This window comes from Eleutherodactylus coqui, chromosome 5 (assembly GCF_035609145.1).
Source record: "Eleutherodactylus coqui strain aEleCoq1 chromosome 5, aEleCoq1.hap1, whole genome shotgun sequence".
NCBI lineage: Eukaryota > Metazoa > Chordata > Amphibia > Anura > Eleutherodactylidae > Eleutherodactylus > Eleutherodactylus coqui.
This window is the reverse complement of record NC_089841.1, coordinates 40,981,497-40,997,625: the sequence shown is the minus strand read 5'-3', so window position 1 is coordinate 40,997,625 and position 16,129 is coordinate 40,981,497. Positions and strand designations below refer to the sequence as shown.

The following is a 16,129-nucleotide window of genomic DNA, read 5'->3' as shown; positions in this document are numbered from 1 at the left end:
AAAGGAGGAGGAGCTGTCAACGGGCATTCTAAGCTGAATGTGCCTGCTCTCGTCAGATCGCGGCCGCCAGCCAGCTTGAGGCCTGGCAAGTACCAGTATGGGTGACCGGCTGGGAATCCCAGGTCCCGTTGACTTTTAAGGCCGTGAGTAGGTTTCTTTCCTTTTCGGAGGTGCGTTCGCACTGCAGAAAGCCCATAGGAAAGGAGGAGGAGCTGTCAACGGGCATTCTAAGCTGAATGTGCCTGCTCTCGTCAGATCGCGGCCGCCAGCCAGCTTGAGGCCTGGCAAGTACCAGTATGGGTGACCGGCTGGGAATCCCAGGTCCCGTTGACTTTTAAGGCCGTGAGTAGGTTTCTTTCCTTTTCGGAGGTGCGTTCGCACTGCAGAAAGCCCATAGGAAAGGAGGAGGAGCTGTCAACGGGCATTCTAAGCTGAATGTGCCTGCTCTCGTCAGATCGCGGCCGCCAGCCAGCTTGAGGCCTGGCAAGTACCAGTATGGGTGACCGGCTGGGAATCCCAGGTCCCGTTGACTTTTAAGGCCGTGAGTAGGTTTCTTTCCTTTTCGGAGGTGCGTTCGCACTGCAGAAAGCCCATAGGAAAGGAGGAGGAGCTGTCAACGGGCATTCTAAGCTGAATGTGCCTGCTCTCGTCAGATCGCGGCCGCCAGCCAGCTTGAGGCCTGGCAAGTACCAGTATGGGTGACCGGCTGGGAATCCCAGGTCCCGTTGACTTTTAAGGCCGTGAGTAGGTTTCTTTCCTTTTCGGAGGTGCGTTCGCACTGCAGAAAGCCCATAGGAAAGGAGGAGGAACTGTCAACGGGCATTCTAAGCTGAATGTGCCTGCTCTCGTCAGATCGCGGCCGCCAGCCAGCTTGAGGCCTGGCAAGTACCAGTATTCGTGACCGGCTGGGAATCCCAGGTCCCGTTGACTTTTAAGGCCGTGAGTAGGTTTCTTTCCTTTTCGGAGGTGCGTTCGCACTGCAGAAAGCCCATAGGAAAGGAGGAGGAGCTGTCAACGGGCATTCTAAGCTGAATGTGCCTGCTCTCGTCAGATCGCGGCCGCCAGCCAGCTTGAGGCCTGGCAAGTACCAGTATGGGTGACCGGCTGGGAATCCCAGGTCCCGTTGACTTTTAAGGCCGTGAGTAGGTTTCTTTCCTTTTCGGAGGTGCGTTCGCACTGCAGAAAGCCCATAGGAAAGGAGGAGGAGCTGTCAACGGGCATTCTAAGCTGAATGTGCCTGCTCTCGTCAGATCGCGGCCGCCAGCCAGCTTGAGGCCTGGCAAGTACCAGTATGGGTGACCGGCTGGGAATCCCAGGTCCCGTTGACTTTTAAGGCCGTGAGTAGGTTTCTTTCCTTTTCGGAGGTGCGTTCGCACTGCAGAAAGCCCATAGGAAAGGAGGAGGAGCTGTCAACGGGCATTCTAAGCTGAATGTGCCTGCTCTCGTCAGATCGCGGCCGCCAGCCAGCTTGAGGCCTGGCAAGTACCAGTATGGGTGACCGGCTGGGAATCCCAGGTCCCGTTGACTTTTAAGGCCGTGAGTAGGTTTCTTTCCGTTTCGGAGGTGCGTTCGCACTGCAGAAAGCCCATAGGAAAGGAGGAGGAGCTGTCAACGGGCATTCTAAGCTGAATGTGCCTGCTCTCGTCAGATCGCGGCCGCCAGCCAGCTTGAGGCCTGGCAAGTACCAGTATGGGTGACCGGCTGGGAATCCCAGGTCCCGTTGACTTTTAAGGCCGTGAGTAGGTTTCTTTCCTTTTCGGAGGTGCGTTCGCACTGCAGAAAGCCCATAGGAAAGGAGGAGGAGCTGTCAACGGGCATTCTAAGCTGAATGTGCCTGCTCTCGTCAGATCGCGGCCGCCAGCCAGCTTGAGGCCTGGCAAGTACCAGTATGGGTGACCGGCTGGGAATCCCAGGTCCCGTTGACTTTTAAGGCCGTGAGTAGGTTTCTTTCCTTTTCGGAGGTGCGTTCGCACTGCAGAAAGCCCATAGGAAAGGAGGAGGAGCTGTCAACGGGCATTCTAAGCTGAATGTGCCTGCTCTCGTCAGATCGCGGCCGCCAGCCAGCTTGAGGCCTGGCAAGTACCAGTATGGGTGACCGGCTGGGAATCCCAGGTCCCGTTGACTTTTAAGGCCGTGAGTAGGTTTCTTTCCTTTTCGGAGGTGCGTTCGCACTGCAGAAAGCCCATAGGAAAGGAGGAGGAGCTGTCAACGGGCATTCTAAGCTGAATGTGCCTGCTCTCGTCAGATCGCGGCCGCCAGCCAGCTTGAGGCCTGGCAAGTACCAGTATGGGTGACCGGCTGGGAATCCCAGGTCCCGTTGACTTTTAAGGCCGTGAGTAGGTTTCTTTCCTTTTCGGAGGTGCGTTCGCACTGCAGAAAGCCCATAGGAAAGGAGGAGGAACTGTCAACGGGCATTCTAAGCTGAATGTGCCTGCTCTCGTCAGATCGCGGCCGCCAGCCAGCTTGAGGCCTGGCAAGTACCAGTATTCGTGACCGGCTGGGAATCCCAGGTCCCGTTGACTTTTAAGGCCGTGAGTAGGTTTCTTTCCTTTGTCGGAGGTGGGTTCGCACTGCAGAAAGCCCATAGGAAAGGAGGAGGAGCTGTCAACAGGCATTCTAAGCTGAATGTGCCTGCTCTCGTCGGATCGCGGCCGCCAGCCAGCTTGAGGCCTGGCAAGTACCAGTATGGGTGACCGGCTGGGAATCCCAGGTCCCGTTGACTTTTAAGGCCGTGAGTAGGTTTCTTTCCTTTTCGGAGGTGCGTTCGCACTGCAGAAAGCCCATAGGAAAGGAGGAGGAGCTGTCAACGGGCATTCTAAGCTGAATGTGCCTGCTCTCGTCAGATCGCGGCCGCCAGCCAGCTTGAGGCCTGGCAAGTACCAGTATGGGTGACCGGCTGGGAATCCCAGGTCCCGTTGACTTTTAAGGCCGTGAGTAGGTTTCTTTCCTTTTCGGAGGTGCGTTCGCACTGCAGAAAGCCCATAGGAAAGGAGGAGGAGCTGTCAACGGGCATTCTAAGCTGAATGTGCCTGCTCTCGTCAGATCGCGGCCGCCAGCCAGCTTGAGGCCTGGCAAGTACCAGTATGGGTGACCGGCTGGGAATCCCAGGTCCCGTTGACTTTTAAGGCCGTGAGTAGGTTTCTTTCCTTTTCGGAGGTGCGTTCGCACTGCAGAAAGCCCATAGGAAAGGAGGAGGAGCTGTCAACGGGCATTCTAAGCTGAATGTGCCTGCTCTCGTCAGATCGCGGCCGCCAGCCCGCTTGAGGCCTGGCAAGTAGCAGTATGGGTGACCGGCTGGGAATCCCAGGTCCCGTTGACTTTTAAGGCCGTGAGTAGGTTTCTTTCCTTTTCGGAGGTGCGTTCGCACTGCAGAAAGCCCATAGGAAAGGAGGAGGAGCTGTCAACGGGCATTCTAAGCTGAATGTGCCTGCTCTCGTCAGATCGCGGCCGCCAGCCAGCTTGAGGCCTGGCAAGTACCAGTATGGGTGACCGGCTGGGAATCCCAGGTCCCGTTGACTTTTAAGGCCGTGAGTAGGTTTCTTTCCTTTTCGGAGGTGCGTTCGCACTGCAGAAAGCCCATAGGAAAGGAGGAGGAACTGTCAACGGGCATTCTAAGCTGAATGTGCCTGCTCTCGTCAGATCGCGGCCGCCAGCCAGCTTGAGGCCTGGCAAGTACCAGTATGGGTGACCGGTTGGTAATCCCAGGTCCCGTTGACTTTTAAGGCCGTGAGTAGGTTTCTTTCCTTTTCGGAGGTGCGTTCGCACTGCAGAAAGCCCATAGGAAAGGAGGAGGAGCTGTCAACGGGCATTCTAAGCTGAATGTGCCTGCTCTCGTCGGATCGCGGCCGCCAGCCAGCTTGAGGCCTGGCAAGTACCAGTATGGGTGACCGGCTGGGAATCCCAGGTCCCGTTGACTTTTAAGGCCATGATTAGGTTTCTTTCCTTTTCGGAGGTGCGTTCGCACTGCAGAAAGCCCATAGGAAAGTAGGAGGAGCTGCCAACGGGCATTCTAAGCTGAATGTGCCTGCTCTCGTCGGATCGCGGCCGCCAGCCAGCTTGAGGCCTGGCAAGTACCAGTATGGGTGACCGGCTGGGAATCCCAGGTCCCGTTGACTTTTAAGGCCGTGAGTAGGTTTCTTTCCTTTTCGGAGGTGCGTTCGCACTGCAGAAAGCCCATAGGAAAGGAGGAGGAGCTGTCAACGGGCATTCTAAGCTGAATGTGCCTGCTCTCGTCAGATCGCGGCCGCCAGCCAGCTTGAGGCCTGGCAAGTACCAGTATGGGTGACCGGCTGGGAATCCCAGGTCCCGTTGACTTTTAAGGCCGTGAGTAGGTTTCTTTCCTTTTCGGAGGTGCGTTCGCACTGCAGAAAGCCCATAGGAAAGGAGGAGGAGCTGTCAACGGGCATTCTAAGCTGAATGTGCCTGCTCTCGTCAGATAGCGGCCGCCAGCCAGCTTGAGGCCTGGCAAGTACCAGTATGGGTGACCGGCTGGGAATCCCAGGTCCCGTTGACTTTTAAGGCCGTGAGTAGGTTTCTTTCCTTTTCGGAGGTGCGTTCGCACTGCAGAAAGCCCATAGGAAAGGAGGAGGAGCTGTCAACGGGCATTCTAAGCTGAATGTGCCTGCTCTCGTCAGATCGCGGCCGCCAGCCCGCTTGAGGCCTGGCAAGTACCAGTATGGGTGACCGGCTGGGAATCCCAGGTCCCGTTGACTTTTAAGGCCGTGAGTAGGTTTCTTTCCTTTTCGGAGGTGCGTTCGCACTGCAGAAAGCCCATAGGAAAGGAGGAGGAGCTGTCAACGGGCATTCTAAGCTGAATGTGCCTGCTCTCGTCAGATCGCGGCCGCCAGCCAGCTTGAGGCCTGGCAAGTACCAGTATGGGTGACCGGCTGGGAATCCCAGGTCCCGTTGACTTTTAAGGCCGTGAGTAGGTTTCTTTCCTTTTCGGAGGTGCGTTCGCACTGCAGAAAGCCCATAGGAAAGGAGGAGGAACTGTCAACGGGCATTCTAAGCTGAATGTGCCTGCTCTCGTCAGATCGCGGCCGCCAGCCAGCTTGAGGCCTGGCAAGTACCAGTATGGGTGACCGGTTGGTAATCCCAGGTCCCGTTGACTTTTAAGGCCGTGAGTAGGTTTCTTTCCTTTTCGGAGGTGCGTTCGCACTGCAGAAAGCCCATAGGAAAGGAGGAGGAGCTGTCAACGGGCATTCTAAGCTGAATGTGCCTGCTCTCGTCAGATCGCGGCCGCCAGCCAGCTTGAGGCCTGGCAAGTACCAGTATGGGTGACCGGCTGGGAATCCCAGGTCCCGTTGACTTTTAAGGCCGTGAGTAGGTTTCTTTCCTTTTCGGAGGTGCGTTCGCACTGCAGAAAGCCCATAGGAAAGGAGGAGGAGCTGTCAACGGGCATTCTAAGCTGAATGTGCCTGCTCTCGTTAGATCGCGGCCGCCAGCCCGCTTGAGGCCTGGCAAGTACCAGTATGGGTGACCGGCTGGGAATCCCAGGTCCCGTTGACTTTTAAGGCCGTGAGTAGGTTTCTTTCCTTTTCGGAGGTGCGTTCGCACTGCAGAAAGCCCATAGGAAAGGAGGAGGAGCTGTCAACGGGCATTCTAAGCTGAATGTGCCTGCTCTCGTCGGATCGCGGCCGCCAGCCAGCTTGAGGCCTGGCAAGTACCAGTATGGGTGACCGGCTGGGAATCCCAGGTCCCGTTGACTTTTAAGGCCGTGAGTAGGTTTCTTTCCTTTTCGGAGGTGCGTTCGCACTGCAGAAAGCCCATAGGAAAGGAGGAGGAGCTGTCAACGGGCATTCTAAGCTGAATGTGCCTGCTCTCGTCAGATCGCGGCCGCCAGCCAGCTTGAGGCCTGGCAAGTACCAGTATGGGTGACCGGCTGGGAATCCCAGGTCCCGTTGACTTTTAAGGCCGTGAGTAGGTTTCTTTCCTTTTCGGAGGTGCGTTCGCACTGCAGAAAGCCCATAGGAAAGGAGGAGGAGCTGTCAACGGGCATTCTAAGCTGAATGTGCCTGCTCTCGTCAGATCGCGGCCGCCAGCCCGCTTGAGGCCTGGCAAGTACCAGTATGGGTGACCGGCTGGGAATCCCAGGTCCCGTTGACTTTTAAGGCCGTGAGTAGGTTTCTTTCCTTTTCGGAGGTGCGTTCGCACTGCAGAAAGCCCATAGGAAAGGAGGAGGAGCTGTCAACGGGCATTCTAAGCTGAATGTGCCTGCTCTCGTCAGATCGCGGCCGCCAGCCAGCTTGAGGCCTGGCAAGTACCAGTATGGGTGACCGGCTGGGAATCCCAGGTCCCGTTGACTTTTAAGGCCGTGAGTAGGTTTCTTTCCTTTTCGGAGGTGCGTTCGCACTGCAGAAAGCCCATAGGAAAGGAGGAGGAGCTGTCAACGGGCATTCTAAGCTGAATGTGCCTGCTCTCGTCAGATCGCGGCCGCCAGCCAGCTTGAGGCCTGGCAAGTACCAGTATGGGTGACCGGCTGGGAATCCCAGGTCCCGTTGACTTTTAAGGCCGTGAGTAGGTTTCTTTCCTTTTCGGAGGTGCGTTCGCACTGCAGAAAGCCCATAGGAAAGGAGGAGGAGCTGTCAACGGGCATTCTAAGCTGAATGTGCCTGCTCTCGTCAGATCGCGGCCGCCAGCCAGCTTGAGGCCTGGCAAGTACCAGTATGGGTGACCGGCTGGGAATCCCAGGTCCCGTTGACTTTTAAGGCCGTGAGTAGGTTTCTTTCCGTTTCGGAGGTGCGTTCGCACTGCAGAAAGCCCATAGGAAAGGAGGAGGAGCTGTCAACGGGCATTCTAAGCTGAATGTGCCTGCTCTCGTCAGATCGCGGCCGCCAGCCAGCTTGAGGCCTGGCAAGTACCAGTATGGGTGACCGGATGGGAATCCCAGGTCCCGTTGACATTTAAGGCCGTGAGTAGGTTTCTTTTCGTTTCGGAGGTGCGTTCGCACTGCAGAAAGCCCATAGGAAAGGAGGAGGAGCTGTCAACGGGCATTCTAAGCTGAATGTGCCTGCTCTCGTCAGATTGCGGCCGCCAGCCAGCTTGAGGCCTGGCAAGTACCAGTATGGGTGACCGGCTGGGAATCCCAGGTCCCGTTGACTTTTAAGGCCGTGAGTAGGTTTCTTTCCTTTTCGGAGGTGCGTTCGCACTGCAGAAAGCCCATAGGAAAGGAGGAGGAGCTGTCAACGGGCATTCTAAGCTGAATGTGCCTGCTCTCGTCAGATCGCGGCCGCCAGCCAGCTTGAGGTCTGGCAAGTACCAGTATTCGTGACCGGCTGGGAATCCCAGGTCCCGTTGACTTTTAAGTCCGTGAGTAGGTTTCTTTCCTTTTCGGAGGTGCGTTCGCACTGCAGAAAGCCCATAGGAAAGGAGGAGGAGCTGTCAATGGGCATTCTAAGCTGAATGTGCCTGCTCTCGTCAGATCGCGGCCGCCAGCCAGCTTGAGGCCTGGCAAGTACCAGTATGGGTGACCGGCTGGGAATCCCAGTTCCCGTTGACTTTTAAGGCCGTGAGTAGGTTTCTTTCCTTTTCGGAGGTGCGTTCGCACTGCAGAAAGCCCATAGGAAAGGAGGAGGAGCTGTCAACGGGCATTCTAAGCTGAATGTGACTGCTCTCGTCAGATCGCGGCCGCCAGCCAGCTTGAGGCCTGGCAAGTACCAGTATGGGTGACCGGCTGGGAATCCCAGGTCCCGTTGACTTTTAAGGCCGTGAGTAGGTTCTTTCCTTTTCGGAGGTGCGTTCGCACTGCAGAAAGCCCATAGGAAAGGAGGAGGAACTGTCAACGGGCATTCTAAGCTGAATGTGCCTGCTCTCGTCAGATCGCGGCCGCCAGCCAGCTTGAGGCCTGGCAAGTACCAGTATGGGTGACCGGTTGGTAATCCCAGGTCCCGTTGACTTTTAAGGCCGTGAGTAGGTTTCTTTCCTTTTCGGAGGTGCGTTCGCACTGCAGAAAGCCCATAGGAAAGGAGGAGGAGCTGTCAACGGGCATTCTAAGCTGAATGTGCCTGCTCTCGTCAGATCGCGGCCGCCAGCCAGCTTGAGGCCTGGCAAGTACCAGTATGGGTGACCGGCTGGGAATCCCAGGTCCCGTTGACTTTTAAGGCCGTGAGTAGGTTTCTTTCCTTTTCGGAGGTGCGTTCGCACTGTAGAAAGCCCATAGGAAAGGAGGAGGAGCTGTCAACGGGCATTCTAAGCTGAATGTGCCTGCTCTCGTTAGATCGCGGCCGCCAGCCCGCTTGAGGCCTGGCAAGTACCAGTATGGGTGACCGGCTGGGAATCCCAGGTCCCGTTGACTTTTAAGGCCGTGAGTAGGTTTCTTTCCTTTTCGGAGGTGCGTTCGCACTGCAGAAAGCCCATAGGAAAGGAGGAGGAGCTGTCAACGGGCATTCTAAGCTGAATGTGCCTGCTCTCGTCGGATCGCGGCCGCCAGCCAGCTTGAGGCCTGGCAAGTACCAGTATGGGTGACCGGCTGGGAATCCCAGGTCCCGTTGACTTTTAAGGCCGTGAGTAGGTTTCTTTCCTTTTCGGAGGTGCGTTCGCACTGCAGAAAGCCCATAGGAAAGGAGGAGGAGCTGTCAACGGGCATTCTAAGCTGAATGTGCCTGCTCTCGTCAGATCGCGGCCGCCAGCCAGCTTGAGGCCTGGCAAGTACCAGTATGGGTGACCGGCTGGGAATCCCAGGTCCCGTTGACTTTTAAGGCCGTGAGTAGGTTTCTTTCCTTTTCGGAGGTGCGTTCGCACTGCAGAAAGCCCATAGGAAAGGAGGAGGAGCTGTCAACGGGCATTCTAAGCTGAATGTGCCTGCTCTCGTCAGATCGCGGCCGCCAGCCCGCTTGAGGCCTGGCAAGTACCAGTATGGGTGACCGGCTGGGAATCCCAGGTCCCGTTGACTTTTAAGGCCGTGAGTAGGTTTCTTTCCTTTTCGGAGGTGCGTTCGCACTGCAGAAAGCCCATAGGAAAGGAGGAGGAGCTGTCAACGGGCATTCTAAGCTGAATGTGCCTGCTCTCGTCAGATCGCGGCCGCCAGCCAGCTTGAGGCCTGGCAAGTACCAGTATGGGTGACCGGCTGGGAATCCCAGGTCCCGTTGACTTTTAAGGCCGTGAGTAGGTTTCTTTCCTTTTCGGAGGTGCGTTCGCACTGCAGAAAGCCCATAGGAAAGGAGGAGGAGCTGTCAACGGGCATTCTAAGCTGAATGTGCCTGCTCTCGTCAGATCGCGGCCGCCAGCCAGCTTGAGGCCTGGCAAGTACCAGTATGGGTGACCGGCTGGGAATCCCAGGTCCCGTTGACTTTTAAGGCCGTGAGTAGGTTTCTTTCCTTTTCGGAGGTGCGTTCGCACTGCAGAAAGCCCATAGGAAAGGAGGAGGAGCTGTCAACGGGCATTCTAAGCTGAATGTGCCTGCTCTCGTCAGATCGCGGCCGCCAGCCAGCTTGAGGCCTGGCAAGTACCAGTATGGGTGACCGGCTGGGAATCCCAGGTCCCGTTGACTTTTAAGGCCGTGAGTAGGTTTCTTTCCGTTTCGGAGGTGCGTTCGCACTGCAGAAAGCCCATAGGAAAGGAGGAGGAGCTGTCAACGGGCATTCTAAGCTGAATGTGCCTGCTCTCGTCAGATCGCGGCCGCCAGCCAGCTTGAGGCCTGGCAAGTACCAGTATGGGTGACCGGATGGGAATCCCAGGTCCCGTTGACTTTTAAGGCCGTGAGTAGGTTTCTTTTCGTTTCGGAGGTGCGTTCGCACTGCAGAAAGCCCATAGGAAAGGAGGAGGAGCTGTCAACGGGCATTCTAAGCTGAATGTGCCTGCTCTCGTCAGATTGCGGCCGCCAGCCAGCTTGAGGCCTGGCAAGTACCAGTATGGGTGACCGGCTGGGAATCCCAGGTCCCGTTGACTTTTAAGGCCGTGAGTAGGTTTCTTTCCTTTTCGGAGGTGCGTTCGCACTGCAGAAAGCCCATAGGAAAGGAGGAGGAGCTGTCAACGGGCTTTCTAAGCTGAATGTGCCTGCTCTCGTCAGATCGCGGCCGCCAGCCAGCTTGAGGCCTGGCAAGTACCAGTATTCGTGACCGGCTGGGAATCCCAGGTCCCGTTGACTTTTAAGTCCGTGAGTAGGTTTCTTTCCTTTTCGGAGGTGCGTTCGCACTGCAGAAAGCCCATAGGAAAGGAGGAGGAGCTGTCAATGGGCATTCTAAGCTGAATGTGCCTGCTCTCGTCAGATCGCGGCCGCCAGCCAGCTTGAGGCCTGGCAAGTACCAGTATGGGTGACCGGCTGGGAATCCCAGTTCCCGTTGACTTTTAAGGCCGTGAGTAGGTTTCTTTCCTTTTCGGAGGTGCGTTCGCACTGCAGAAAGCCCATAGGAAAGGAGGAGGAGCTGTCAACGGGCATTCTAAGCTGAATGTGCCTGCTCTCGTCAGATCGCGGCCGCCAGCCCGCTTGAGGCCTGGCAAGTACCAGTATGGGTGACCGGCTGGGAATCCCAGGTCCCGTTGACTTTTAAGGCCGTGAGTAGGTTTCTTTCCTTTTCGGAGGTGCGTTCGCACTGCAGAAAGCCCATAGGAAAGGAGGAGGAGCTGTCAACGGGCATTCTAAGCTGAATGTGCCTGCTCTCGTCAGATTGCGGCCGCCAGCCAGCTTGAGGCCTGGCAAGTACCAGTATGGGTGACCGGCTGGGAATCCCAGGTCCCGTTGACTTTTAAGGCCGTGAGTAGGTTTCTTTCCTTTTCGGAGGTGCGTTCGCACTGCAGAAAGCCCATAGGAAAGGAGGAGGAGCTGTCAACGGGCATTCTAAGCTGAATGTGCCTGCTCTCGTCAGATCGCGGCCGCCAGCCAGCTTGAGGCCTGGCAAGTACCAGTATGGGTGACCGGCTGGGAATCCCAGGTCCCGTTGACTTTTAAGGCCGTGAGTAGGTTTCTTTCCTTTTCGGAGGTGCGTTCGCACTGCAGAAAGCCCATAGGAAAGGAGGAGGAACTGTCAACGGGCATTCTAAGCTGAATGTGCCTGCTCTCGTCAGATCGCGGCCGCCAGCCAGCTTGAGGCCTGGCAAGTACCAGTATTCGTGACCGGCTGGGAATCCCAGGTCCCGTTGACTTTTAAGGCCGTGAGTAGGTTTCTTTCCTTTGTCGGAGGTGCGTTCGCACTGCAGAAAGCCCATAGGAAAGGAGGAGGAGCTGTCAACGGGCATTCTAAGCTGAATGTGCCTGCTCTCGTCGGATCGCGGCCGCCAGCCAGCTTGAGGCCTGGCAAGTACCAGTATGGGTGACCGGCTGGGAATCCCAGGTCCCGTTGACTTTTAAGGCCGTGAGTAGGTTTCTTTCCTTTTCGGAGGTGCGTTCGCACTGCAGAAAGCCCATAGGAAAGGAGGAGGAGCTGTCAACGGGCATTCTAAGCTGAATGTGCCTGCTCTCGTCAGATCGCGGCCGCCAGCCAGCTTGAGGCCTGGCAAGTACCAGTATGGGTGACCGGCTGGGAATCCCAGGTCCCGTTGACTTTTAAGGCCGTGAGTAGGTTTCTTTCCTTTTCGGAGGTGCGTTCGCACTGCAGAAAGCCCATAGGAAAGGAGGAGGAGCTGTCAACGGGCATTCTAAGCTGAATGTGCCTGCTCTCGTCAGATCGCGTCCGCCAGCCAGCTTGAGGCCTGGCAAGTACCAGTATGGGTGACCGGCTGGGAATCCCAGGTCCCGTTGACTTTTAAGGCCGTGAGTAGGTTTCTTTCCTTTTCGGAGGTGCGTTCGCACTGCAGAAAGCCCATAGGAAAGGAGGAGGAGCTGTCAACGGGCATTCTAAGCTGAATGTGCCTGCTCTCGTCAGATCGCGGCCGCCAGCCCGCTTGAGGCCTGGCAAGTACCAGTATGGGTGACCGGCTGGGAATCCCAGGTCCCGTTGACTTTTAAGGCCGTGAGTAGGTTTCTTTCCTTTTCGGAGGTGCGTTCGCACTGCAGAAAGCCCATAGGAAAGGAGGAGGAGCTGTCAACGGGCATTCTAAGCTGAATGTGCCTGCTCTCGTCAGATCGCGGCCGCCAGCCAGCTTGAGGCCTGGCAAGTACCAGTATGGGTGACCGGCTGGGAATCCCAGGTCCCGTTGACTTTTAAGGCCGTGAGTAGGTTTCTTTCCTTTTCGGAGGTGCATTCGCACTGCAGAAAGCCCATAGGAAAGGAGGAGGAGCTGTCAACGGGCATTCTAAGCTGAATGTGCCTGCTCTCGTCAGATCGCGGCCGCCAGCCAGCTTGAGGCCTGGCAAGTACCAGTATGGGTGACCGGCTGGGAATCCCAGGTCCCATTGACTTTTAAGGCCGTGAGTAGGTTTCTTTCCTTTTCGGAGGTGCGTTCGCACTGCAGAAAGCCCATAGGAAAGGAGGAGGAACTGTCAACGGGCATTCTAAGCTGAATGTGCCTGCTCTCGTCAGATCGCGGCCGCCAGCCAGCTTGAGGCCTGGCAAGTACCAGTATGGGTGACCGGTTGGGAATCCCAGGTCCCGTTGACTTTTAAGGCCGTGAGTAGGTTTCTTTCCTTTTCGGAGGTGCGTTCGCACTGCAGAAAGCCCATAGGAAAGGAGGAGGAGCTGTCAACGGGCATTCTAAGCTGAATGTGCCTGCTCTCGTCAGATCGCGGCCGCCAGCCAGCTTGAGGCCTGGCAAGTACCAGTATGGGTGACCGGCTGGGAATCCCAGGTCCCGTTGACTTTTAAGGCCGTGAGTAGGTTTCTTTCCTTTTCGGAGGTGCGTTCGCACTGCAGAAAGCCCATAGGAAAGGAGGAGGAGCAGTCAACGGGCATTCTAAGCTGAATGTGCCTGCTCTCGTCAGATCGCGGCCGCCAGCCCGCTTGAGGCCTGGCAAGTACCAGTATGGGTGACCGGCTGGGAATCCCAGGTCCCGTTGACTTTTAAGGCCGTGAGTAGGTTTCTTTCCTTTTCGGAGGTGCGTTCGCACTGCAGAAAGCCCATAGGAAAGGAGGAGGAGCTGTCAACGGGCATTCTAAGCTGAATGTGCCTGCTCTCGTCGGATCGCGGCCGCCAGCCAGCTTGAGGCCTGGCAAGTACCAGTATGGGTGACCGGCTGGGAATCCCAGGTCCCGTTGACTTTTAAGGCCGTGAGTAGGTTTCTTTCCTTTTCGGAGGTGCGTTCGCACTGCAGAAAGCCCATAGGAAAGGAGGAGGAGCTGTCAACGGGCATTCTAAGCTGAATGTGCCTGCTCTCGTCAGATCGCGGCCGCCAGCCCGCTTGAGGCCTGGCAAGTACCAGTATGGGTGACCGGCTGGGAATCCCAGGTCCCGTTGACTTTTAAGGCCGTGAGTAGGTTTCTTTCCTTTTCGGAGGTGCGTTCACACTGCAGAAAGCCCATAGGAAAGGAGGAGGAGCTGTCAACGGGCATTCTAAGCTGAATGTGCCTGCTCTCGTCAGATCGCGGCCGCCAGCCAGCTTGAGGCCTGGCAAGTACCAGTATGGGTGACCGGCTGGGAATCCCAGGTCCCGTTGACTTTTAAGGCCGTGAGTAGGTTTCTTTCCTTTTCGGAGGTGCGTTCGCACTGCAGAAAGCCCATAGGAAAGGAGGAGGAGCTGTCAACGGGCATTCTAAGCTGAATGTGCCTGCTCTCGTCAGATCGCGGCCGCCAGCCAGCTTGAGGCCTGGCAAGTACCAGTATGGGTGACCGGCTGGGAATCCCAGGTCCCGTTGACTTTTAAGGCCGTGAGTAGGTTTCTTTCCTTTTCGGAGGTGCGTTCGCACTGCAGAAAGCCCATAGGAAAGGAGGAGGAGCTGTCAACGGGCATTCTAAGCTGAATGTGCCTGCTCTCGTCAGATCGCGGCCGCCAGCCAGCTTGAGGCCTGGCAAGTACCAGTATGGGTGACCGGCTGGGAATCCCAGGTCCCGTTGACTTTTAAGGCCGTGAGTAGGTTTCTTTCCTTTTCGGAGGTGCGTTCGCACTGCAGAAAGCCCATAGGAAAGGAGGAGGAGCTGTCAACGGGCATTCTAAGCTGAATGTGCCTGCTCTCGTCAGATCGCGGCCGCCAGCCCGCTTGAGGCCTGGCAAGTACCAGTATGGGTGACCGGCTGGGAATCCCAGGTCCCGTTGACTTTTAAGGCCGTGAGTAGGTTTCTTTCCTTTTCGGAGGTGCGTTCGCACTGCAGAAAGCCCATAGGAAAGGAGGAGGAGCTGTCAACGGGCATTCTAAGCTGAATGTGCCTGCTCTCGTCGGATCGCGGCCGCCAACCAGCTTGAGGCCTGGCAAGTACCAGTATGGGTGACCGGCTGGGAATCCCAGGTCCCGTTGACTTTTAAGGCCGTGAGTAGGTTTCTTTCCTTTTCGGAGGTGCGTTCGCACTGCAGAAAGCCCATAGGAAAGGAGGAGGAGCTGTCAACGGGCATTCTAAGCTGAATGTGCCTGCTCTCGTCAGATCGCGGCCGCCAGCCAGCTTGAGGCCTGGCAAGTACCAGTATGGGTGACCGGCTGGGAATCCCAGGTCCCGTTGACTTTTAAGGCCGTGAGTAGGTTTCTTTCCTTTTCGGAGGTGCGTTCGCACTGCAGAAAGCCCATAGGAAAGGAGGAGGAGCTGTCAACGGGCATTCTAAGCTGAATGTGCCTGCTCTCGTCAGATCGCGGCCGCCAGCCCGCTTGAGGCCTGGCAAGTACCAGTATGGGTGACCGGCTGGGAATCCCAGGTCCCGTTGACTTTTAAGGCCGTGAGTAGGTTTCTTTCCTTTTCGGAGGTGCGTTCGCACTGCAGAAAGCCCATAGGAAAGGAGGAGGAGCTGTCAACGGGCATTCTAAGCTGAATGTGCCTGCTCTCGTCAGATCGCGGCCGCCAGCCAGCTTGAGGCCTGGCAAGTACCAGTATGGGTGACCGGCTGGGAATCCCAGGTCCCGTTGACTTTTAAGGCCGTGAGTAGGTTTCTTTCCTTTTCGGAGGTGCGTTCGCACTGCAGAAAGCCCATAGGAAAGGAGGAGGAGCTGTCAACGGGCATTCTAAGCTGAATGTGCCTGCTCTCGTCAGATCGCGGCCGCCAGCCAGCTTGAGGCCTGGCAAGTACCAGTATGGGTGACCGGCTGGGAATCCCAGGTCCCGTTGACTTTTAAGTCCGTGAGTAGGTTTCTTTCCTTTTCGGAGGTGCGTTCGCACTGCAGAAAGCCCATAGGAAAGGAGGAGGAGCTGTCAACGGGCATTCTAAGCTGAATGTGCCTGCTCTCGTCAGATCGCGGCCGCCAGCCAGCTTGAGGCCTGGCAAGTACCAGTATGGGTGACCGTCTGGGAATCCCAGGTCCCGTTGACTTTTAAGGCCGTGAGTAGGTTTCTTTCCTTTTCGGAGGTGCGTTCGCACTGCAGAAAGCCCATAGGAAAGGAGGAGGAGCTGTCAACGGGCATTCTAAGCTGAATGTGCCTGCTCTCGTCAGATGGCGGCCGCCAGCCCGCTTGAGGCCTGGTAAGTACCAGTATGGGTGACCGGCTGGGAATCCCAGGTCCCGTTGACTTTTAAGGCCGTGAGTAGGTTTCTTTCCTTTTCGGAGGTGCGTTCGCACTGCAGAAAGCCCATAGGAAAGGAGGAGGAGCTGTCAACGGGCATTCTAAGCTGAATGTGCCTGCTCTCGTCAGATCGCGGCCGCCAGCCAGCTTGAGGCCTGGCAAGTACCAGTATGGGTGACCGGCTGGGAATCCCAGGTCACGTTGACTTTTAAGGCCGTGAGTAGGTTTCTTTCCTTTTCGGAGGTGCGTTCGCACTGCAGAAAGCCCATAGGAAAGGAGGAGGAGCTGTCAACGGGTATTCTAAGCTGAATGTGCCTGCTCTCGTCAGATCGCGGCCGCCAGCCCGCTTGAGGCCTGGCAAGTACCAGTATGGGTGACCGGCTGGGAATCCCAGGTCCCGTTGACTTTTAAGGCCGTGAGTAGGTTTCTTTCCTTTTCGGAGGTGCGTTCGCACTGCAGAAAGCCCATAGGAAAGGAGGAGGAGCTGTCAACGGGCATTCTAAGCTGAATGTGCCTGCTCTCATCAGATCGCGGCCGCCAACCCGCTTGAGGCCTGGCAAGTACCAGTATGGGTGACCGGCTGGGAATCCCAGGTCCCGTTGACTTTTAAGGCCGTGAGTAGGTTTCTTTCCTTTTCGGAGGTGCGTTCGCACTGCAGAAAGCCCATAGGAAAGGAGGA

General features: G+C 56.6%; 75 pseudogenes; all 75 read left to right on the top strand.

The window, feature by feature from the left end:
- Positions 1 to 15: 15 nt before the first annotated feature.
- On the top strand, positions 16 to 134 carry LOC136629468 (5S ribosomal RNA; annotated as a pseudogene).
- Positions 135 to 214: 80 nt separating this feature from the next.
- LOC136629467 (5S ribosomal RNA) lies at positions 215 to 333 on the top strand (annotated as a pseudogene).
- An 80-nt stretch (positions 334 to 413) lies between these two features.
- On the top strand, positions 414 to 532 carry LOC136629465 (5S ribosomal RNA; annotated as a pseudogene).
- An 80-nt stretch (positions 533 to 612) lies between these two features.
- LOC136629464 (5S ribosomal RNA) lies at positions 613 to 731 on the top strand (annotated as a pseudogene).
- A 279-nt stretch (positions 732 to 1,010) lies between these two features.
- On the top strand, positions 1,011 to 1,129 carry LOC136629463 (5S ribosomal RNA; annotated as a pseudogene).
- An 80-nt stretch (positions 1,130 to 1,209) lies between these two features.
- On the top strand, positions 1,210 to 1,328 carry LOC136629462 (5S ribosomal RNA; annotated as a pseudogene).
- An 80-nt stretch (positions 1,329 to 1,408) lies between these two features.
- LOC136629461 (5S ribosomal RNA) lies at positions 1,409 to 1,527 on the top strand (annotated as a pseudogene).
- An 80-nt stretch (positions 1,528 to 1,607) lies between these two features.
- On the top strand, positions 1,608 to 1,726 carry LOC136629460 (5S ribosomal RNA; annotated as a pseudogene).
- An 80-nt stretch (positions 1,727 to 1,806) lies between these two features.
- Positions 1,807 to 1,925, top strand: LOC136629459 (5S ribosomal RNA; annotated as a pseudogene).
- Positions 1,926 to 2,005: 80 nt separating this feature from the next.
- LOC136629458 (5S ribosomal RNA) lies at positions 2,006 to 2,124 on the top strand (annotated as a pseudogene).
- An 80-nt stretch (positions 2,125 to 2,204) lies between these two features.
- LOC136629457 (5S ribosomal RNA) lies at positions 2,205 to 2,323 on the top strand (annotated as a pseudogene).
- A 280-nt stretch (positions 2,324 to 2,603) lies between these two features.
- LOC136630778 (5S ribosomal RNA) lies at positions 2,604 to 2,722 on the top strand (annotated as a pseudogene).
- Positions 2,723 to 2,802: 80 nt separating this feature from the next.
- Positions 2,803 to 2,921, top strand: LOC136629456 (5S ribosomal RNA; annotated as a pseudogene).
- Positions 2,922 to 3,001: 80 nt separating this feature from the next.
- LOC136629452 (5S ribosomal RNA) lies at positions 3,002 to 3,120 on the top strand (annotated as a pseudogene).
- Positions 3,121 to 3,200: 80 nt separating this feature from the next.
- LOC136630876 (5S ribosomal RNA) lies at positions 3,201 to 3,319 on the top strand (annotated as a pseudogene).
- An 80-nt stretch (positions 3,320 to 3,399) lies between these two features.
- LOC136629451 (5S ribosomal RNA) lies at positions 3,400 to 3,518 on the top strand (annotated as a pseudogene).
- Positions 3,519 to 3,598: 80 nt separating this feature from the next.
- Positions 3,599 to 3,717, top strand: LOC136630785 (5S ribosomal RNA; annotated as a pseudogene).
- Positions 3,718 to 3,797: 80 nt separating this feature from the next.
- LOC136629939 (5S ribosomal RNA) lies at positions 3,798 to 3,916 on the top strand (annotated as a pseudogene).
- Positions 3,917 to 3,996: 80 nt separating this feature from the next.
- LOC136630585 (5S ribosomal RNA) lies at positions 3,997 to 4,115 on the top strand (annotated as a pseudogene).
- Positions 4,116 to 4,195: 80 nt separating this feature from the next.
- On the top strand, positions 4,196 to 4,314 carry LOC136629450 (5S ribosomal RNA; annotated as a pseudogene).
- Positions 4,315 to 4,394: 80 nt separating this feature from the next.
- Positions 4,395 to 4,513, top strand: LOC136630505 (5S ribosomal RNA; annotated as a pseudogene).
- Positions 4,514 to 4,593: 80 nt separating this feature from the next.
- Positions 4,594 to 4,712, top strand: LOC136630420 (5S ribosomal RNA; annotated as a pseudogene).
- An 80-nt stretch (positions 4,713 to 4,792) lies between these two features.
- LOC136629449 (5S ribosomal RNA) lies at positions 4,793 to 4,911 on the top strand (annotated as a pseudogene).
- An 80-nt stretch (positions 4,912 to 4,991) lies between these two features.
- On the top strand, positions 4,992 to 5,110 carry LOC136630784 (5S ribosomal RNA; annotated as a pseudogene).
- An 80-nt stretch (positions 5,111 to 5,190) lies between these two features.
- Positions 5,191 to 5,309, top strand: LOC136629448 (5S ribosomal RNA; annotated as a pseudogene).
- Positions 5,310 to 5,389: 80 nt separating this feature from the next.
- LOC136630607 (5S ribosomal RNA) lies at positions 5,390 to 5,508 on the top strand (annotated as a pseudogene).
- An 80-nt stretch (positions 5,509 to 5,588) lies between these two features.
- LOC136629938 (5S ribosomal RNA) lies at positions 5,589 to 5,707 on the top strand (annotated as a pseudogene).
- An 80-nt stretch (positions 5,708 to 5,787) lies between these two features.
- Positions 5,788 to 5,906, top strand: LOC136629447 (5S ribosomal RNA; annotated as a pseudogene).
- Positions 5,907 to 5,986: 80 nt separating this feature from the next.
- Positions 5,987 to 6,105, top strand: LOC136630419 (5S ribosomal RNA; annotated as a pseudogene).
- An 80-nt stretch (positions 6,106 to 6,185) lies between these two features.
- On the top strand, positions 6,186 to 6,304 carry LOC136629446 (5S ribosomal RNA; annotated as a pseudogene).
- Positions 6,305 to 6,384: 80 nt separating this feature from the next.
- On the top strand, positions 6,385 to 6,503 carry LOC136629445 (5S ribosomal RNA; annotated as a pseudogene).
- Positions 6,504 to 6,583: 80 nt separating this feature from the next.
- Positions 6,584 to 6,702, top strand: LOC136629444 (5S ribosomal RNA; annotated as a pseudogene).
- Positions 6,703 to 6,782: 80 nt separating this feature from the next.
- LOC136629852 (5S ribosomal RNA) lies at positions 6,783 to 6,901 on the top strand (annotated as a pseudogene).
- Positions 6,902 to 6,981: 80 nt separating this feature from the next.
- On the top strand, positions 6,982 to 7,100 carry LOC136630256 (5S ribosomal RNA; annotated as a pseudogene).
- A 279-nt stretch (positions 7,101 to 7,379) lies between these two features.
- On the top strand, positions 7,380 to 7,498 carry LOC136630868 (5S ribosomal RNA; annotated as a pseudogene).
- Positions 7,499 to 7,578: 80 nt separating this feature from the next.
- LOC136630487 (5S ribosomal RNA) lies at positions 7,579 to 7,697 on the top strand (annotated as a pseudogene).
- A 79-nt stretch (positions 7,698 to 7,776) lies between these two features.
- Positions 7,777 to 7,895, top strand: LOC136630783 (5S ribosomal RNA; annotated as a pseudogene).
- Positions 7,896 to 7,975: 80 nt separating this feature from the next.
- LOC136629443 (5S ribosomal RNA) lies at positions 7,976 to 8,094 on the top strand (annotated as a pseudogene).
- An 80-nt stretch (positions 8,095 to 8,174) lies between these two features.
- Positions 8,175 to 8,293, top strand: LOC136630606 (5S ribosomal RNA; annotated as a pseudogene).
- Positions 8,294 to 8,373: 80 nt separating this feature from the next.
- LOC136629936 (5S ribosomal RNA) lies at positions 8,374 to 8,492 on the top strand (annotated as a pseudogene).
- An 80-nt stretch (positions 8,493 to 8,572) lies between these two features.
- On the top strand, positions 8,573 to 8,691 carry LOC136629441 (5S ribosomal RNA; annotated as a pseudogene).
- An 80-nt stretch (positions 8,692 to 8,771) lies between these two features.
- Positions 8,772 to 8,890, top strand: LOC136630418 (5S ribosomal RNA; annotated as a pseudogene).
- An 80-nt stretch (positions 8,891 to 8,970) lies between these two features.
- Positions 8,971 to 9,089, top strand: LOC136629440 (5S ribosomal RNA; annotated as a pseudogene).
- Positions 9,090 to 9,169: 80 nt separating this feature from the next.
- Positions 9,170 to 9,288, top strand: LOC136629439 (5S ribosomal RNA; annotated as a pseudogene).
- Positions 9,289 to 9,368: 80 nt separating this feature from the next.
- Positions 9,369 to 9,487, top strand: LOC136629438 (5S ribosomal RNA; annotated as a pseudogene).
- An 80-nt stretch (positions 9,488 to 9,567) lies between these two features.
- On the top strand, positions 9,568 to 9,686 carry LOC136629788 (5S ribosomal RNA; annotated as a pseudogene).
- Positions 9,687 to 9,766: 80 nt separating this feature from the next.
- Positions 9,767 to 9,885, top strand: LOC136630255 (5S ribosomal RNA; annotated as a pseudogene).
- A 279-nt stretch (positions 9,886 to 10,164) lies between these two features.
- LOC136630867 (5S ribosomal RNA) lies at positions 10,165 to 10,283 on the top strand (annotated as a pseudogene).
- An 80-nt stretch (positions 10,284 to 10,363) lies between these two features.
- On the top strand, positions 10,364 to 10,482 carry LOC136630417 (5S ribosomal RNA; annotated as a pseudogene).
- An 80-nt stretch (positions 10,483 to 10,562) lies between these two features.
- Positions 10,563 to 10,681, top strand: LOC136630254 (5S ribosomal RNA; annotated as a pseudogene).
- Positions 10,682 to 10,761: 80 nt separating this feature from the next.
- Positions 10,762 to 10,880, top strand: LOC136629437 (5S ribosomal RNA; annotated as a pseudogene).
- Positions 10,881 to 11,160: 280 nt separating this feature from the next.
- LOC136629935 (5S ribosomal RNA) lies at positions 11,161 to 11,279 on the top strand (annotated as a pseudogene).
- Positions 11,280 to 11,359: 80 nt separating this feature from the next.
- On the top strand, positions 11,360 to 11,478 carry LOC136629436 (5S ribosomal RNA; annotated as a pseudogene).
- An 80-nt stretch (positions 11,479 to 11,558) lies between these two features.
- On the top strand, positions 11,559 to 11,677 carry LOC136630593 (5S ribosomal RNA; annotated as a pseudogene).
- Positions 11,678 to 11,757: 80 nt separating this feature from the next.
- On the top strand, positions 11,758 to 11,876 carry LOC136630415 (5S ribosomal RNA; annotated as a pseudogene).
- Positions 11,877 to 11,956: 80 nt separating this feature from the next.
- On the top strand, positions 11,957 to 12,075 carry LOC136629435 (5S ribosomal RNA; annotated as a pseudogene).
- An 80-nt stretch (positions 12,076 to 12,155) lies between these two features.
- On the top strand, positions 12,156 to 12,274 carry LOC136630300 (5S ribosomal RNA; annotated as a pseudogene).
- An 80-nt stretch (positions 12,275 to 12,354) lies between these two features.
- Positions 12,355 to 12,473, top strand: LOC136629808 (5S ribosomal RNA; annotated as a pseudogene).
- An 80-nt stretch (positions 12,474 to 12,553) lies between these two features.
- Positions 12,554 to 12,672, top strand: LOC136629434 (5S ribosomal RNA; annotated as a pseudogene).
- An 80-nt stretch (positions 12,673 to 12,752) lies between these two features.
- LOC136630414 (5S ribosomal RNA) lies at positions 12,753 to 12,871 on the top strand (annotated as a pseudogene).
- Positions 12,872 to 12,951: 80 nt separating this feature from the next.
- Positions 12,952 to 13,070, top strand: LOC136629934 (5S ribosomal RNA; annotated as a pseudogene).
- Positions 13,071 to 13,150: 80 nt separating this feature from the next.
- On the top strand, positions 13,151 to 13,269 carry LOC136630412 (5S ribosomal RNA; annotated as a pseudogene).
- An 80-nt stretch (positions 13,270 to 13,349) lies between these two features.
- LOC136629433 (5S ribosomal RNA) lies at positions 13,350 to 13,468 on the top strand (annotated as a pseudogene).
- An 80-nt stretch (positions 13,469 to 13,548) lies between these two features.
- LOC136629432 (5S ribosomal RNA) lies at positions 13,549 to 13,667 on the top strand (annotated as a pseudogene).
- An 80-nt stretch (positions 13,668 to 13,747) lies between these two features.
- Positions 13,748 to 13,866, top strand: LOC136629430 (5S ribosomal RNA; annotated as a pseudogene).
- An 80-nt stretch (positions 13,867 to 13,946) lies between these two features.
- On the top strand, positions 13,947 to 14,065 carry LOC136630411 (5S ribosomal RNA; annotated as a pseudogene).
- An 80-nt stretch (positions 14,066 to 14,145) lies between these two features.
- On the top strand, positions 14,146 to 14,264 carry LOC136629538 (5S ribosomal RNA; annotated as a pseudogene).
- An 80-nt stretch (positions 14,265 to 14,344) lies between these two features.
- Positions 14,345 to 14,463, top strand: LOC136629429 (5S ribosomal RNA; annotated as a pseudogene).
- Positions 14,464 to 14,543: 80 nt separating this feature from the next.
- LOC136630410 (5S ribosomal RNA) lies at positions 14,544 to 14,662 on the top strand (annotated as a pseudogene).
- An 80-nt stretch (positions 14,663 to 14,742) lies between these two features.
- On the top strand, positions 14,743 to 14,861 carry LOC136629428 (5S ribosomal RNA; annotated as a pseudogene).
- An 80-nt stretch (positions 14,862 to 14,941) lies between these two features.
- Positions 14,942 to 15,060, top strand: LOC136629426 (5S ribosomal RNA; annotated as a pseudogene).
- Positions 15,061 to 15,140: 80 nt separating this feature from the next.
- Positions 15,141 to 15,259, top strand: LOC136629778 (5S ribosomal RNA; annotated as a pseudogene).
- Positions 15,260 to 15,538: 279 nt separating this feature from the next.
- On the top strand, positions 15,539 to 15,657 carry LOC136630564 (5S ribosomal RNA; annotated as a pseudogene).
- An 80-nt stretch (positions 15,658 to 15,737) lies between these two features.
- Positions 15,738 to 15,856, top strand: LOC136630677 (5S ribosomal RNA; annotated as a pseudogene).
- Positions 15,857 to 15,936: 80 nt separating this feature from the next.
- Positions 15,937 to 16,055, top strand: LOC136629592 (5S ribosomal RNA; annotated as a pseudogene).
- The last annotated feature ends 74 nt before the right edge of the window (positions 16,056 to 16,129 follow it).